This window comes from Myodes glareolus, chromosome 7 (genome assembly GCF_982192425.1).
Source record: "Myodes glareolus chromosome 7, mMyoGla1.1, whole genome shotgun sequence".
Classification (NCBI taxonomy): domain Eukaryota; kingdom Metazoa; phylum Chordata; class Mammalia; order Rodentia; family Cricetidae; genus Myodes; species Myodes glareolus.
The window spans coordinates 94,171,170-94,186,903 of NC_142032.1; the positions used below are offsets into that span (position 1 = coordinate 94,171,170).

The 15,734-nt window shown below is 37.6% G+C and overlaps 1 protein-coding gene across 6 annotated transcripts in view; it reads left to right on the forward strand.

Annotated features, from left to right (window-relative positions):
- Sbf2 (SET binding factor 2) overlaps positions 1–15,734 on the forward strand; it is a 382,011-nt gene that overhangs the window by 182,069 nt on the left and 184,208 nt on the right. The gene's annotated exons all lie outside the window — the stretch shown is intronic.

Consider the following 15,734-nt stretch of genomic DNA (forward strand, 5'->3'; position numbering starts at 1 on the left):
GAGTTATTAGTCCCTGCTTTGTCATAATATATTTGAAATTTGGGGAGCAATAAGTTAAAAGCGGAAATATTAAACTACCTTGTTGTGTAGTTTCTAATAATTTTCTTTGCTTGTGCATGCAACTGCACATGCATGTATTGAGGACTGAACCCAGATTTTTGGTGCATGCAGTCATCCACTATACTTCTGAGATAGTCCCTGCTCTACTCAATTATGCTCAAGTTGTCCATTTAGAATCTGACTTTCCTTCGAGAGAAATAATTCTTTTTGAAAGATTTGTACTAAAACAAATGGTCTTTTCTGAACTGTACCCATATCAGTTTTGGTACAGAACTGAATATTCCTGGTTTATTTCTTTCAATTACTAGTGATTTTTATTATCAGTTTTCACAGTGTGTTTTGACTAATTTAGAAAGAACAATAATTAACACAGGCAGAAATTAGGCATGGTATGTGTGGTCCTGGCAAAAAATTATTTTCTGTTTTAATTATTCAACAGCGATACTTCAATGGACTGTCACTTATAGATAGTTAGTTCCTTTTCTGAGAAGCAATATTTTGTATTCTTAAACATCTCATTTTAAGTCATATGTGATTTTATCAAAAATTTAAATAAATGACATGGCATTAACCACTTTACATACATTATCTTTAATGTAGTACCAATTTATGACAGGTTCAGTATGCCCATTTTCTTGAGGCTGTAATTGGCTCAAAATGATGTGACTATTAATTAAATGATATAATCCAGACTATAAATTTGTGAGCTTTCTCATGTATGATTCCTAACCTCACTCTGTCAGATTGACTCTATCTGCAATTCCGAAGAAGTTAACGATCAGCCAGGTAGTCCTGGTACATACTTTTAATTCCAGCACTCAGGAGGCAGAGGTAGGCAGATTGTTTGTGAATTGGAGTCTAGCCTGGTCTTCAAAGTGAGTTCCCGAAGAAACTGTTTGGAAACAACAATAACAAAAAAGGATGCTTCCACTAATCTTTTTGACAATGTTTTAGCATACTTCCTCACTTAGCAGTGACCCTGTATGTGGCAATGACCCTGTGCAGTAAGGGAAGACTGGTATTAAATAGATGAGGAAATTGAAGATTAGGAAATAGTTTGTTCCTCTCTAGGTAGAAATGGTTTATTGATGCATTTCAAAAATGAGCAAAATGCCATGTGGGAATCAGTCTAATTAACTGAGTCAAATAGGACTGATACTTTTAGTAACTAGTTGTTTACTTCTTTGATTTTGTTTTTTGTGGGGGGAGTGTTAGAAACAGGGCTGTCTATGTAGCCCTGGCTGCCCTGGAACTTCCTCTAAAGACCAAGCTGGCCTCAATCTCAGAGATTCCCCTTGCCTGTGCCTCTGGGTTAAATGCCATATTCTGCTGGTCTTTGAAATGTTTGAAGACCTTCTATTTATCTAAATATATCTGTTTACCTTGTAAACATACCTAATGACTACAAATTTGATTATTATAGATGAATATTCACCTGTATTTCATCATTATATATTACATTTTTAAAGAGTTGCATAGGCGCAATACCTCAGACAAGAGTAGAAGCTTACATTTAGTATAGTAAAAGTAACTTTACATTTGTATCAGTACACAAACATCCATACCAATGTAAAATATTGAAGAATAATGAAAATGAAAATATTGAAGTCGTTGATTTTTTTAGTTTAAAAGTTAATTCAATAATCTAGCTTTCTATCCTGTCATTTCTATATCCCCCATATTTCTTTTCCGAAAGAGATCATAACTCCTTCGTTTAGCTTTTTTCCTGACTATGACCAATAACAATTGTAACAAACCCCTTTAAATGATGACAAACATCTATATCAATCTGTCTGGAATGTGGGTGTTTTTTTCTACACTGCTTCCTGTTGTCTGTGGGAGCTGGCATTTTCAAGGGACCCTGACAAAATTTAGGATAATGATGATGTCTTGTCTGAGTAGTTTGTGAAACTGGACCTTCTCAGTCAGCAGCTCTGAAGCTGTTTTAGATGCAGAATTCACAGGAGACTTTAATGGGCATTTTGAGATGCTTGATCACCTGTGCTATCCATTTTTATTGGAAATACATGAACTTTTAAAGGTAACATATACATCTGCATTAATTCAAGTATAGCCTCTGCATTATACACAGGTGAGCCAAAGATGATTTTTCAGTTTATTTTGAACAGGTAAAATGTACATTACATGTCTTTAAGTTTTTCTAGGTTTATTTCTTTGTCTATAGTCAGGATTTTTAGAGGGATTTCCTCAAACAAACCTGGTCCTTATCAACTGGAAATGGATCGACAGCCTCTCATTTCCTGTGGAAATAAAAGCATAATGTCTCCCCCAAACATTTTTAAGATATATAAGTGGATATAATCCAGCAGTTTTCATAATGCAGTGTGTCTTAGCAGCAGTCATTCCTTCATTAACAATCAGAAAATCTAAAGACAACACACTCTGTATACTTCCCTTTTTTATGTGGCTTATATTTTTTTACTCTATTTATCTTATAAGAACTTTATTAAATTTTTAAATTATTTTTTAAATTACGACTGTCTTTTCTCTCCCAAGCCTATTTATATTTCTAAACACACTGTAAATCGTTTAGGGCTTTCTTCTGTCTGGATCTGTCTTTACAGAGCATCTGTATTGTTTTTTGATGTTGTGATATAAATCTTCTCCTTTTTATTGATTTATTAATAATACCACTCAAAATTTTCACCTCCTCCCATTTCCCTCCCACTCTCCCCACTCAACCTCCCCCCACTCCAGTCCTAAGAGAAGGCATGCTGTGTGGGAAGTTCAAGGCCCTCCCCTCTCCATCCAGGCCTAGGAAGGTGTGCATCCAAACAGACTAGGATCCCAAAAAGCCAGTACATGCAATAGAATCAAATCTAAGTGCCATTATCATTGGCTTCTCAGTCAGCCCCCATTGAGGTCAGCCACCAATGGTGTAGCTTAAATTAGTGCATGGTGCTTTATGACTGGCTCCTCCTACAGGCAGCTGCTGGGAGACATGCCTCAATTTTGTGGCTGGCATGAGAGACATTATACTAGGAAGCCTAATTTGACCCCATTTTTTGTGTGTTGAGAGCCTTTTTTTAAGCTTTCTCAGGTCTTATGTGGCTATGGGTGCCATTCATAGGCGAAGTTTCTCTGTGTCCTGGTAGGCACACCCAAATATCCACTCAGAGATTATTATTAACTAAATGGCTGGCCAATAACTTAGACTTGTTTTTATCTAGTTCTTATAACTAAAATCAACTCATTTCTATTAAGCTATGTGCTGCCCTGAGGCTCATTTACCTCATGCATGTTCTTCCCATCCTGCTCGCTCATTGTGTCTTCTCAGACTCCACCCTCTGCCTCTCACCATTCTCTCTACCCCCAAAGCCCTGCCTAGCTATCAGCCAGTCAGATTTTTATTAGCAATGAAAGCAACACATTTTCACAATTTACAAAAGGATCATTCCACAGCAGTATTGGATTTTGTCAAAGACTTTTTCAGCATCTAATGATATAATCATCACATGTTTTTTTTTCTTTTAGTTTGTTTATATCGTGGATTACATTGACATATTTTCATATGTTGAGCCATCCCTGCATCTCTGGGATGAAATAATAGAATAATACTTGGTTATTTTGAATGATCTTTCTGATGTATTCTTGGATTCAGTTTGCAAGTATTACATTGATTATTTTTATATTACTGTTCTTGAGGGAAATTAGTGTGTAATTCTTTTCTTTGTGAATCTTTGTGTGGTTTGGGTATGAGGGTGACTGTGGCCTCATAAAATGAATTTGACAATGTTCCTTTGGTTTGTATTTTGCAGAATAATTTGAGGAGTATTGGTATTGGGTCTTCTTTGAATGCCTGGTAGAATTCAGTGCCAAACCCATATGGCCCTGGTCTTTTTTTTGGTTGGGAGACTTTTAATAACTGCTTATATTTCCTTAGGGGTTATAGGTCTGTTTAAATTGTTTGATTCATCTTGATTTAACGTTCATAAGTGTTATCTATTGGTGTTGTGCATTTTTTTAATTTTATAACTTTTTGTAGAGTATGACCTAATGGTTCTTTGAATTTCCTTGGTGTCTGTTGTTATGTCGCCTTTCATTTCTGACTTTGTTAATTTAGATATTTAAAGAAGGACACTAAAAAGAAATCCTACACTAGTTCAGAATTGAGTATAAAGAGTTATTTATCTCGGGGTAGAATTGCAGATCATAGTCCTCTGCGTGAATGAGGAAACAGGAACCGAATCCAGCAGCCGGAAGAGAGAGGGAGTGCAGGCTTTACATTGGCATTTATAGTATAAGAGGCCATGCCCAAGTGGACTGGTAACTTTAAGGCTACTGGCTGAAGGATTTCCTGCAGCACCTCCCCATTTTATTTAAATAGAGAGTTCTAAGTCTAATACAAAATTATATACAATAAAAACAAATATCAAGTATAAAAATTAGAATTACAGCCAGCGTAAACAATGTCAAGCAAGAAACATGTGATAAATGTTTCAATAATTATCCTATCATAAGGAGTTTAAGTCTTATAAATAACTTAGCCAAGTCATGAGAGGAAAGTAACTACAGCTGTATAGTCTTAAACCCTATTGAAGACCCAAGAAAGGAAATAATATTACTTGAGAAAGCAAGAAATGCAATCAAGCAACTTCCAATATGTGCAACAAAAGACAGAGAGAACAGGCTACCTGGGCTATCACCCAAAGTCTCATTTGCAACATTGGAGCAACCAACTTTGACTAAGACCTAGATAGAGTAACTGACAGACCATTTTCAGAGGCAGGAAAATTTTCAAAACAGTCTTAACCTGTCTTGACAAGATCTGACAGTCTTTTTTCTTGTATCCTGCTTGTCCTATGTGGACATCGTGCATTTTGTCAGTGCTTGATGCACAAGCCGTTCCTTGCCCAAAGGTCAGTTTTGGCAAAAAGAAAACAAGCTACTTTCAGTTCTCAACATTTTCTGGAGAATTGATTGGAACTGCCAAGAGCAATTATGTCTCATTTCAACAGAACCCTAAGTTATTTAAATGCCATATTTTACAAATTTTTGAAGTGGTTGAAGATTACCTATCTGTGCAGAATATAATCTTTATGTTCTGAAGTACCTGATTAGTCTAACTATAAATATGACAAACATGAATGACTATTGACCTATATATAATTCTTAATAACCTATATGGCTTAAAGACTAAGACTTCATATAAACAGTCTTTAAACAGCTGTGCAACAAATGAGGAAAATGACCTCAAAATGTAAACAATGTGTAAGTATCTTGATCAGAGGTAGAAATGTATAGTGCAATATGATAAATATATCCTCGAAGCAGCAGGCCACTTGTTGGTTCCTGGCTGCTTAGCCCTGAAATAATCACATAGAAACTGTATTAATTAAATAACTGCTTGGACCATTAGCTCTATCTTCTTATTGGCTAACTCTCACATCTTAATTTAACCCATTTCTATTACTCTGTGTATTGCCATGTGTCAGTGGCTTACCGGGTAATGTTTTTGGTAAACTCTCCAGCAGGGTTACATGGCTTTTCTCTTGACTCCTCCTCCTTTCTCCCAGCATTCAGTTTAGTTTTCCCTGCCTACCTAACTTCTGCCCTGCAATAGGTCCAAAGCAGTTTTTTTATTCATTAATGGTAATCACAGCATACTCGAGGGAACTCTTACATCACCTCCTCCTTTTTGTTTAAATAAAAAAGAAGGTTTTTAACTTTAACATAGTAAAATTACATATAGCAAAACAGGTATCAAGCAAGAATTAGAGTTACAATATTTATATCTACTTTATCTTTTATCATAACTAAGGAAAACTTTAGCTATAAATTCTTCAACTCCATCAAAGACTCCAGAAGGATATAATATTACCTAAGTAAACAGGAAGTATATTATAAGCAACTCCCAAAACTCTAGAAATGACAGAGACATATCACTGCCTGAACAGTCACCCAAAGTCCTTCTGTACTCTTGGGGCATCCATCTTCAGTCTACAGACCCATAATATCCAGCAAACTTTTCCATGAAGTAGAATATTTCAAAGATAATTCCGCCTATATTGGCAATTTGTCAGTCACATTTTTTCTGTGTCCTGCAGACTGTCTAGCAGACTCTTTAATGAAGCAGGAACCCCGTAGGATCATATCACCTTTAGTCAAGTTCAGCATTCATTTCTCTGCATATCCTAAAATTGTATCAATGTATACAATGTTTTAAGTAGAGGTAGAAGCATGCATGCATACAATATGACAAAAACTTTTGCCTAGGTGTACAAATATTGTAGACAGAAATAGGAACATATTCGATATAATTTGAATTTGTATAAATATACAAGAATCTGTATCAATGTAAATTACCTATAAATAATAGTTCACAAGTATTCATTCTATGACTATTATTATTAGTGTGAGTAAACTGACACTAATCTTTTATCCCATGCACTTTTCTTTTTTTTTTTTTAAAGAGCTCCCTGAACCTACATAATTTCTACCCCAATCTCCAATCCTATACCAATTATAATCAACCCCTAATTGATATCCCTAACCCTGAGGACAAACTTTATTGGGAGAGAGGATGTCATCTTCTAGAATTACTTCCAGCTGTCATGGGGGCGATGATCTTTTTATGGGATCCTGTGAAATTAAATTGATGGTTAAGTCTCAAGATTACTGTCTGATATAATTGCAAATAGTTTCTGAGTATTCATTAGGGTTTTTCTGGGGATCCTATTTGGAGTTCTGGCCAGAACATTGTAAAAAGATGCACTATTTCAGCTAACCAAGTTGGAACCATTTTGAGAAACTGGTATCTGAAACCAGTCTTATAGTTGCACTGTCAGCATCATAACGTCTTGTCAATCAGATGGATTCATTTGGGTCCCCATCTTCTTCTTGGAAATTCCAAAGATTATTGCAGGAAAATTCAATGTTCATTGTGGAAAACTTCAGCATTATTCATACAAACATATATTCAATGAAAGGTATGATAGAAACAAAGTAGGCGTGAGAAAAGTCATTTTTTTTCCTAAATTCTTTCTTATTTCTGTCCTATACCATATGGCTCCTGGCATGAGACAGAAACTTCGAATTTTTTATTTAACAACATACATAGATTTAGAGAAGGACAGAGCCATTATCCAACTCCAAAACCAACTTTGATTTTTAAGTGAGTGGCGACAACTATTCTAGTTTATGTTCAGTGATTCTTACCCTCAGATGACCTGTCTTCATAAGTCATAATAATCTTTTGCTTGGTTATTCTATCTGGATAATTATCCCAACAGCTGGTCATAGACTGGAAATGTCCCTTAACAATCTAAGAAAGTCATTAACGGTCCGCAATCGGTCTCTCCTAATTTGTGCCTTTTGTGTTCTAATTTTCTTTTTTTAATTTTCTTTCTTTTTTTTCTGTTTAAAAAGGAAAGGAAGGCTTTAACTTTAATTTAACATAGTAAAATTACATATAACAAGACAGTTATCAAGCAAAAAATAAGGTTACAATATTTATATCTATTTTATCAATTATTACAACAAAGGAAAACTAACTTATAGTTATAACTATCTATAACTATCAATCTATTCTTCAACTCCATCAAAGACTCTAGAAGGATATAATATTACCTAAGTAAACAAGAAGTAAGCAACTTCCAAAACTCTAGAAATGACAGAGATATCTTGCTGCCTGTATAGTCCCCCAAAGTTCTTCTATACCATTAGGGCATTCATTTTCAGCTTTCAGACCCATAGTATCCAGCAGGCATTTCCATGAAGCAGGAAATTTTAAAGACAGTTCAGTCACTTTCTTTGGTATTGTGCAAAATGTCTCACAGACTCTCTTATAAATTAGGAACCCCAAAGGATCATCTCACCTTTAGACAAGTTCAGCAGTCCTCTTTCTGCGGGTTCTTTGTGTCCAGCTTATGCAACATTCCAGGCAAGAGCAGTTTCTTGCCCAAATGGTTAACAAACTCCATAAGTAGCCTCTTCGATGCCCATCTTCCTCTTGTAGTAGATTGGTGCTGCCAAGAGCAGATATATCTCATTGTCATGAAAAGTCCCTGTGTGCTAGGTTCATCTGTCGGCAGTTGAGTGAAGTAATTTTCTGAGGGTGTTTACGACAACCTTTCAGGAGGGCGTGGTCTATCATACCATATTGGTCTAGAAGCAATCCACAGGGTCTCATCTTCTCTCACAGTCCTGACTTCCTTGCTCATGTTATCCCTAACTCTGCTCCTCATTAGGACTTTGGGAGCTCAGTCCAGTGCTCCAATGTGGGTCTCTGTCTCTATCTCCATCTATCACCAGATTTAGGTTCTATGGTAATATACAAGATATTCATCAGTGTGGCTATAGGACAAGGCCAGTTCAGGCATCCTTTCCTCTGCAGCTCAAGGAACAAGCTGGGGACATCTCCTTGGACACCTGGGAACCCCTATAGAGTCAAGTCTCTTGCCAACTCTAAAATGGCTCCCTTAATTAAGATATATATATATTTCACTGCTCCCACATCCACCCCTCCTTCATTCCAACCATCCCATTCCCTCAGGCTCTCCCCATCTTCCCCTTCTCCCTTCTCCCTTCTCTCCCTCATCTCCCCTTATCCCCCCAACCTCACCCCCATCCCGGTGCTCCCAACCCCTGTCCGGCAATTTTGTCAACTTCCAATATCCAGGAGGATAATTATATGTTTTTCTTAAGGTTCACCTTCTTATTTATCTTCTCTATTCTCTAGGATCACAAATTATAGGCTCAATGTCCTTTATTTATGTCTAGAATCCACTTATGAGTGAGTACATACCATATTCATCTTTTTGGGTCTGGGTTATCTCACTCAGTAAAGTGTTTTCTATTTCCATCCATTTGCATGCAAAATTCAAGATGTCATTGATTTTTACCGCTGAGTAGAACTCTAATGTGTATATGTGCCACACCTTCTTTATCCATTCTTCCAATGAGAGGCATCTAGGCTGTTTCCAGGTTCTAGCTAGTACAAATAGTGCTGCTATGAACATAGTTGAACAAATGCTTTTGTAGTATGATAGGGCATCTCTTGGGTATATTCCCAAGAGTGGAATTGCTGGGTCCTGAGGTATGTTGACTCCCAGTTTCCTGAGAAGCCTCCACACTGATTTCCAAAGTGGTTGCACAAGTTTGCATTCCCACCAACAGTGGATGAGTGATCCCCTTACTCCACATCCTCTCCAGCATATGCTATCGTTGGTGTTTTTGATTTTAGCCATTCTGATAGATGTAGGATGGTATCTCAAGGTTGTTTTGATTTACATTTCCCTGATTGCTAAGAAGGTTGAGCATGACCTTAAGTGTCTTTTGGCCATTCGAACTTCTGTTGAGAATTCTCTGTTCAGTTCAGCACCCCATTTTTTAATTGGGTGAATTAGCTTTTTAAAGTCTAGTTTCTTGAGTTCTTTACATATTTTGGAGATCAGACCTTTGTCTGATGTGGAGTTGGTGAAGATCTTCTCCCAGTCAGTAGGTTGCCTTTTTGTCTTAATGACAGTGTCCTTTGCTTTACAGGAACTTCTCAGTTTCAGGAGGTCACATTTATTCATTATTGTCTGTGCTACTGGGGTTCTACATAGGAATAGGTCTCCTGTGCCCATGTGTTGTAGACTACTTTCCACTTTCTCTTCTATCAGATTCAGTGTAGTGAGATTAATATTGAAGTCTTTAATCCATTTGGACTTGAGTTTTGAGCATGGTGATAGAAATAGATCTACTTTCATTCTTCTACAGGTTGTCATCCACTTATGCCAGCACCATTTGTTAAAGATGCTTTCTTTCTTCCATTGTTTACTTTTAGCTCCTTTGTCAAAAATCAGGTGTTCATAGATTTGTGGATTAAGATCTGTGTCTTCGATTCAATTCCATTGGCCAACATTCCTGTTTTTGTGCCAATACCAAGATGTTTTCATTACTGTAGCTCTGTAATAGAGTTTGAAGTCAGGGATGGTAATGCCTCCGGAAGTACTTTTATTGTATAGGATTGTTTTGACTATCCTGGGTTTTTTTTTTCCATATAAAGTTGATTATTGTTCTCTCAAGGTCTGTGAAGAATTTTGTTGGGATTTTGATGGGGATTGCATTGAATCTATAGATTGCTTTTGGTAGAATTGCCATTTTTACTATGTTGGTCCTCCCAATCCAAGAGCATGGGAGGTCCTTTCATTTTTTGATATCCTCTTCAATTTCTTTCTTCAAAGACTTAAAGTTCTTGTCAAATAGATCTTTCACTTCTTTGGTTAGAGTTACCCCAAGATACTTTATACTATTTTTGGCTATCGTGAAAGGTGATGTTTCTCTGATTTCCCTCTCTGCTTCTTTGTTCTTTGTGTATAGGAGGGCAACCGATTATTTGGAGTTGATCTTGTATCCAGCCACATTGCTAAAGGTGTTTTGTCAGCTATAGGAGTTCTTTGGTAGAGTTTTTGGGGTCACTTATGTACACTATCACATCATCTGCAAATAACGAGAGTTTGACTTCTTCCTTTCCAATTCGAATCCCCTTGATCTCCTTATGCTGTCTTATTGTTATTGCTAGAACTTCAAGCACTATATTGAAGAGGAATGGAGAGAGTGGACAGCCTTGTCTTGTTCCTGATTTTAGTGGGATGGCTTTGAGTTTCTCTCCATTTAATTTAATGTTAGCTGTCAGCTTGCTGTATATTGCTTCTATTATATTAGGAATGAACCTTGTATCCCTAATCTCTCCAAGACCTTTATCTTAAAGGGGTGTTGAATTTTGTCAAATGCTTTTTCAGCATCTAATGAATTGATCATATAGTTTTTTTCCTTCAGTTTATTTATGTGATGGGTTACATTGATAGATTTTTGTATGTTGAACCAGCCCTGCATCTCTAGGATGAAGCCTACTTGATCATAATGTACAATTTTTTGGATGTGTTCTTGGATTCGGTTTGCCAGTATTTTATTGAGAATTTTTGCATTGATGTTCATGAGTGAGATTGATCTGTAATTCTCTTTCTTGGTTAAGTCCCTGTGTGGTTTTGGTATCAGGGTGACTGTAGCTTCATAAAAGAAGTTTGGCAATGACCCTTCTGTTTCTATTTTATGAAACATATTAAGGAGTATAGGTATTAGCTCCTCTTGGAAGTTCTGGTAGAATTCTGCATTTAAACCATCTGGTCCAGGGCTTTTTTTGGTAGGGAGATTTCTGATGATAGCTTCTAATTTCTTGCGACTTACCGGTCTATTTAAACTGTTCACCTGGTATTGATTTAATTTTGGTATATGGTACTTATCTAAAAAAATGTCCATTTCTTTCACATTTTCCAATTTTATGGCATACAAGGCTTTTGTAGTAAGATCTATTGATTCTCTGAATTTCCCCTGTGTCTATGATTATGTCCCCCTTTTCATTTCTGATCTTGTTAATTTGCGTGTTCTCTCTTTGATGTTTGATTAGTTTGGCTAGGGGTTTGTCAATCTTGTTGATTTTCTCCAGGAACCAGCTTTTTGTTTCATTGATTCTTTGCATTGTTTTCTGTGTTTCTATTTTGTTGATTTTAGCTCTCAGTTTGATTATTTCCAGTCTTCTACTCCTCCTGGGTGAATCTGCTTCTTTTTTTCTAGAGCTTTCAGGTGTGCTGTTAAGTTTCTAATTTGTGCTTTCTCCGTTTTCTTTATGTGGACACTTAGTGCTATGAACTTTCCTCTTAGCACTGCTTTTATAGTGTCCCATAGGTTTGGGTATGATGTGTCTTTGTTTTCATTGAATTCAAGGAAGACTTTAATTTCTTTCTTTATTTCTTCCTTGACCCAGGGGTGGTTCAGTAGTTGATTGTTCAATTTCCATGAGTTTGTAGGCTTTCTGGGGTTAGAATTGTTGTTGAATTTTAGCTTTATTCCATGATGATCTGATAGTACACAGGTGGTTACTACAATTTCTTTGTATCTATGGATGTTTGCTTTGTTACCAATTATGTGATCAATTTTTGAGAAGGTTCCATGAGAAGAAGAAGGTATATTCTTTTCTGTTTGGGTGGAATGTCTGTTAGATGTTTGTTAGGTCCATTTCATTCATTATATCTGGTAGTTCTCTCATTTCTCTGCTAAATTTCTGTCTGGTTGACCTGTCCATTGGTGAGAGAGGAGTGTTGAAAACTGCTATTAGAGTGTATGCGGTTTGATGTATGCTTTGAGTTCTAGTAATGTTTCTTTTACATAAGTGGTGCTTTTGTATTAGGGGTATAGATATTCAGGATAGAGACTTCTTCCTGATGAATTGTTCCTGTTACGAGTATAAAGTGTCCATCTCCATCTCTTCTGATTGATTTTAGTTTGAAATCCATTTTGTTAAATATTAGTATACCCACACCCTCTTGTTTCTTTGGTCCATTAGATTGGAAAACCTTTTCTCAACTCTTTACTCTGAGGTAGTGTCTAGCTTTGAGTTTGAGATGTGTTTCTTGTAGACAACAGCATGTTGCATCCTGGTTTCGTATCCATTCTCTTAACCTGTCCCATTTAATAGGTGAATTGAGTCCATTGATATTAAGTGATATTAATGACCAGTGGTTGTTAACTCCAGTTATTTTCCTGGTGGTAGAGTTTGTGTGTTTCCTTTCTTTCAGCTGTGCTTGTGGAGGGTTGTCAGATGCTTGTGTTATTATGGGTGTTGTTGGCTTCCTTGGTTTGTGATTTTCCTCCTAGTATTTTCTGTAAGGTTGGGTTTGTGGCAACTTATTGTTTAAATCTGTTTTTGTCCTGGAATATCTTGTTTTCTCCATCAATGGTGAATGCAAGCTTTGCTGGGTATAGTAGTCTGGGCTTCCATCCATGGTCTCTTAGTGTCTGCAGCACATCTATCCAAGACTTTCTGACTTTCATGGTTTCTATTGAGAAGTCAAGTGTAATTCTGATAGGTTTCCCTTTATATGTTACTTGACCTTTTTCCTTTGCAACTCTTAATATTTTTTCTTTATTCTGTATGTTTTGTGTTTTTTTTTACATATAATAAAGGGTTATTTATTTAGGGGATACTCACAAATCCCCTGTTCCTAGATCACAGTCCTCTGCACAAATAGAGAACAGGAACAGAGTCTAGCAGCCAGAAGAAAGAGCCAAAAGCAAGAGAGCGAGGGCATTACAGCTGCATTTATAGTACCAGCAAATGGGCTTGTATTTTTTTTGAAAGTAATTTTATTAAATTATAAAAGTTTCCATTTCCGCACCTCTTCCCAACACCCTTCCACTCCCCCTACTCCCTCTCCTCCTCCCTCTTCATCCCTTAGGGCTTAGGGCAGTCAGGGTTTCCTGCCCTGTGGGAAGTTCAAGTTCCTCCCCCCTCCCTCCAGGTCCAGGAAGGTGAGTGTCCAGACAGACTGGATCCCCAAAATCCAGTATATGCAGAGGAAACAAGTCCCAGTGTCATTGTCAATGGCTTTTCAGAAAGACTCCGGCCCAGCCACATTCAGAGAATCCGGCCAAATTCCGAGAATCTGGTTAGATCACGTCCTCATTCAGTCCCAGTCCAGCTGGCCTTGGTAAACTCTCATTAGATCCGTCCCCTTTTATCAGTGGGTGAGAGCATTCCTCGCAGTCCTGATTTCCTTTTTCATGTTCTTCCTCCTTGTGCTCCTCATTTGGACCTTGGGGGGCTCAGTCCGGTGCTCCAATGTGGGTCTCCGTCTGTATTGCTGTCCTTCACCAGATGAAGGATCTGTGGTGATAAGCAAAATATTCATCAGTATGGTTATGGGCCAAGGCCGGTTCAGGCACCCTCTCCTCTGTCCAGAGAACAATCTGGGGATCTCTCCTTGGACCTGGGATCCCATATATAATCAAGTCTCCTGTAAACCCTAAAATGACTCCCTTTGTTGAAATATATTGTTCCCTGATACCATATTCATCCTTCCTCCCTCCCCCCATTCCAGGCCACCTAGCTTTACCCATGCCTCCCCTACTCCCTTCTCTCTAACCCTCTCCCCTTCCAACAACCCCCCCATGCACCCGAGGTTACCTGGGACTCTTGTCTATTTCCTACCTCCTAGCGGATAGCTAAATACTCTTCCTCAGGTTCATCTTCTTATTTAGCTTCTCTAGGATCACGAATAATAGGCTCAGAGACCTTTAATTATGGTTAGAATCCACTTATGAGTGAATACATACCGTATTCCTCTTTTTGGGTCTGGCTTACCTCACTCAGTAAAGCGTTTTCTATTTCCATCCATTTGCATGCAAAATTCAAGATGTCATTGTTTTTTACCGCTGAGTAAAACTCTAATGTGTATATGTTCCACACCTTTTTTAACCATTCTTCTATTGAGGGGCACCTAGGCTGTTTCCAGGTTCTGGCTATTACAAATAGTGCTGCTATGAACATAGTAGAACAAATGCTTTTGTAGTATATTAGGGAATCTCTAGGGTATATTCCCAAGAGTGGAATTGCTGGGTCCTGAGGTATGTTGACTCCCAGTTTCCTGAGAAACCGCCACACTGATTTCCACAGTGGCTGCACAAGTTTGCATTCCCACCAACAATGGATGAGTGTTCCCCTCACCCCACATCCTCTCCAGCATAGGCTATCGTTGGTGTTTTTGACTTTAGCTATTCTGACAGGTGTAAGATGGTATCTCAAAGTGGTTTTGATTTGCATTTCCCTGATCGCTAAGGAGGTTGAGCATGACCTTAAGTGTCTTCTGGCCATTCGAAGTTCATCTGTTGTGAATTCTCTGTTCAGTTCAGTACCCCATTTTTTTATTGGGTTAATTAGAGTTTTAGTGTCTAGTTTCTTGAGTTCTTTGTATATTTTTGAAATCAGACCTTTGTCTGATGAGGGGTTGGTGAAGATCTTCTCCCAGTCAGAAGGCAGCCTTTTTGTCTTACTGACAGTGTCCTTTGCTTTACAGAAGCTTCTCAGTTTCAGTAGATACCATTTATTCATTGTTTCTCTTATTGTCTGTGCTACTGGGGTCCTACTTAGGAAGAGTCCTCCTGTGCCTATATCTTGTAGACTACTTCCCACTTTCTCTTCTATCAGGTTCAAAGTGGACGGATTAATGTTGATGTCTTTAATCCATTTGGACTTGATTTTTGTACATGGTGATAGATATGGATCTACTTTCATTCTTCTACAGGTTGAGATCCAGTTATGCCAGCACCATTTGTTAAAGATGCTTTCCTTCTTCCATTGTGTACCTTTAGCTCCCTTGTCAAAAATTAGGTGTTCATAGGTTTGTGGGTTAATATCCGGGTCTTCTATTCGATTCCATAGGTCGACTTCTCTGTTCTTATGCCAATACCAAGCTGTTTTCAATACTGTAGCTCTGTAATAGAGTTTGAAGTCAGGGATGGTAATGCCTCCAGAAGTTCTTTTATTGTATAAGTTTGTTTTGGCTATCCTGGGTTTTTTGTTTTGCCATATAAACTTGATTATTGTTCTCTCAAGGTCTGTGAAGAAGTTTGATGGGATTTTGATGGGGATTGCATTGAATCTATAGATTGCTTTTGGTAGAATTGCCATTTTTACTATGTTGATTCTCCCAATCCAAGAGCAGGGAGGTCTTTCCATTTTCTGGTATCCTCCTCAATTTCTTTCTTCAAAGACTTAAAGTTCTTGTCAAATAGGTCTTTCACTTCCTTGGTTAGAGTAACCCCAAGATATTTTATGCTATTTGTGGCTATCGTGAAAGGTGATGTTTCTCTGATTTCCCTCTCTGCTTCTT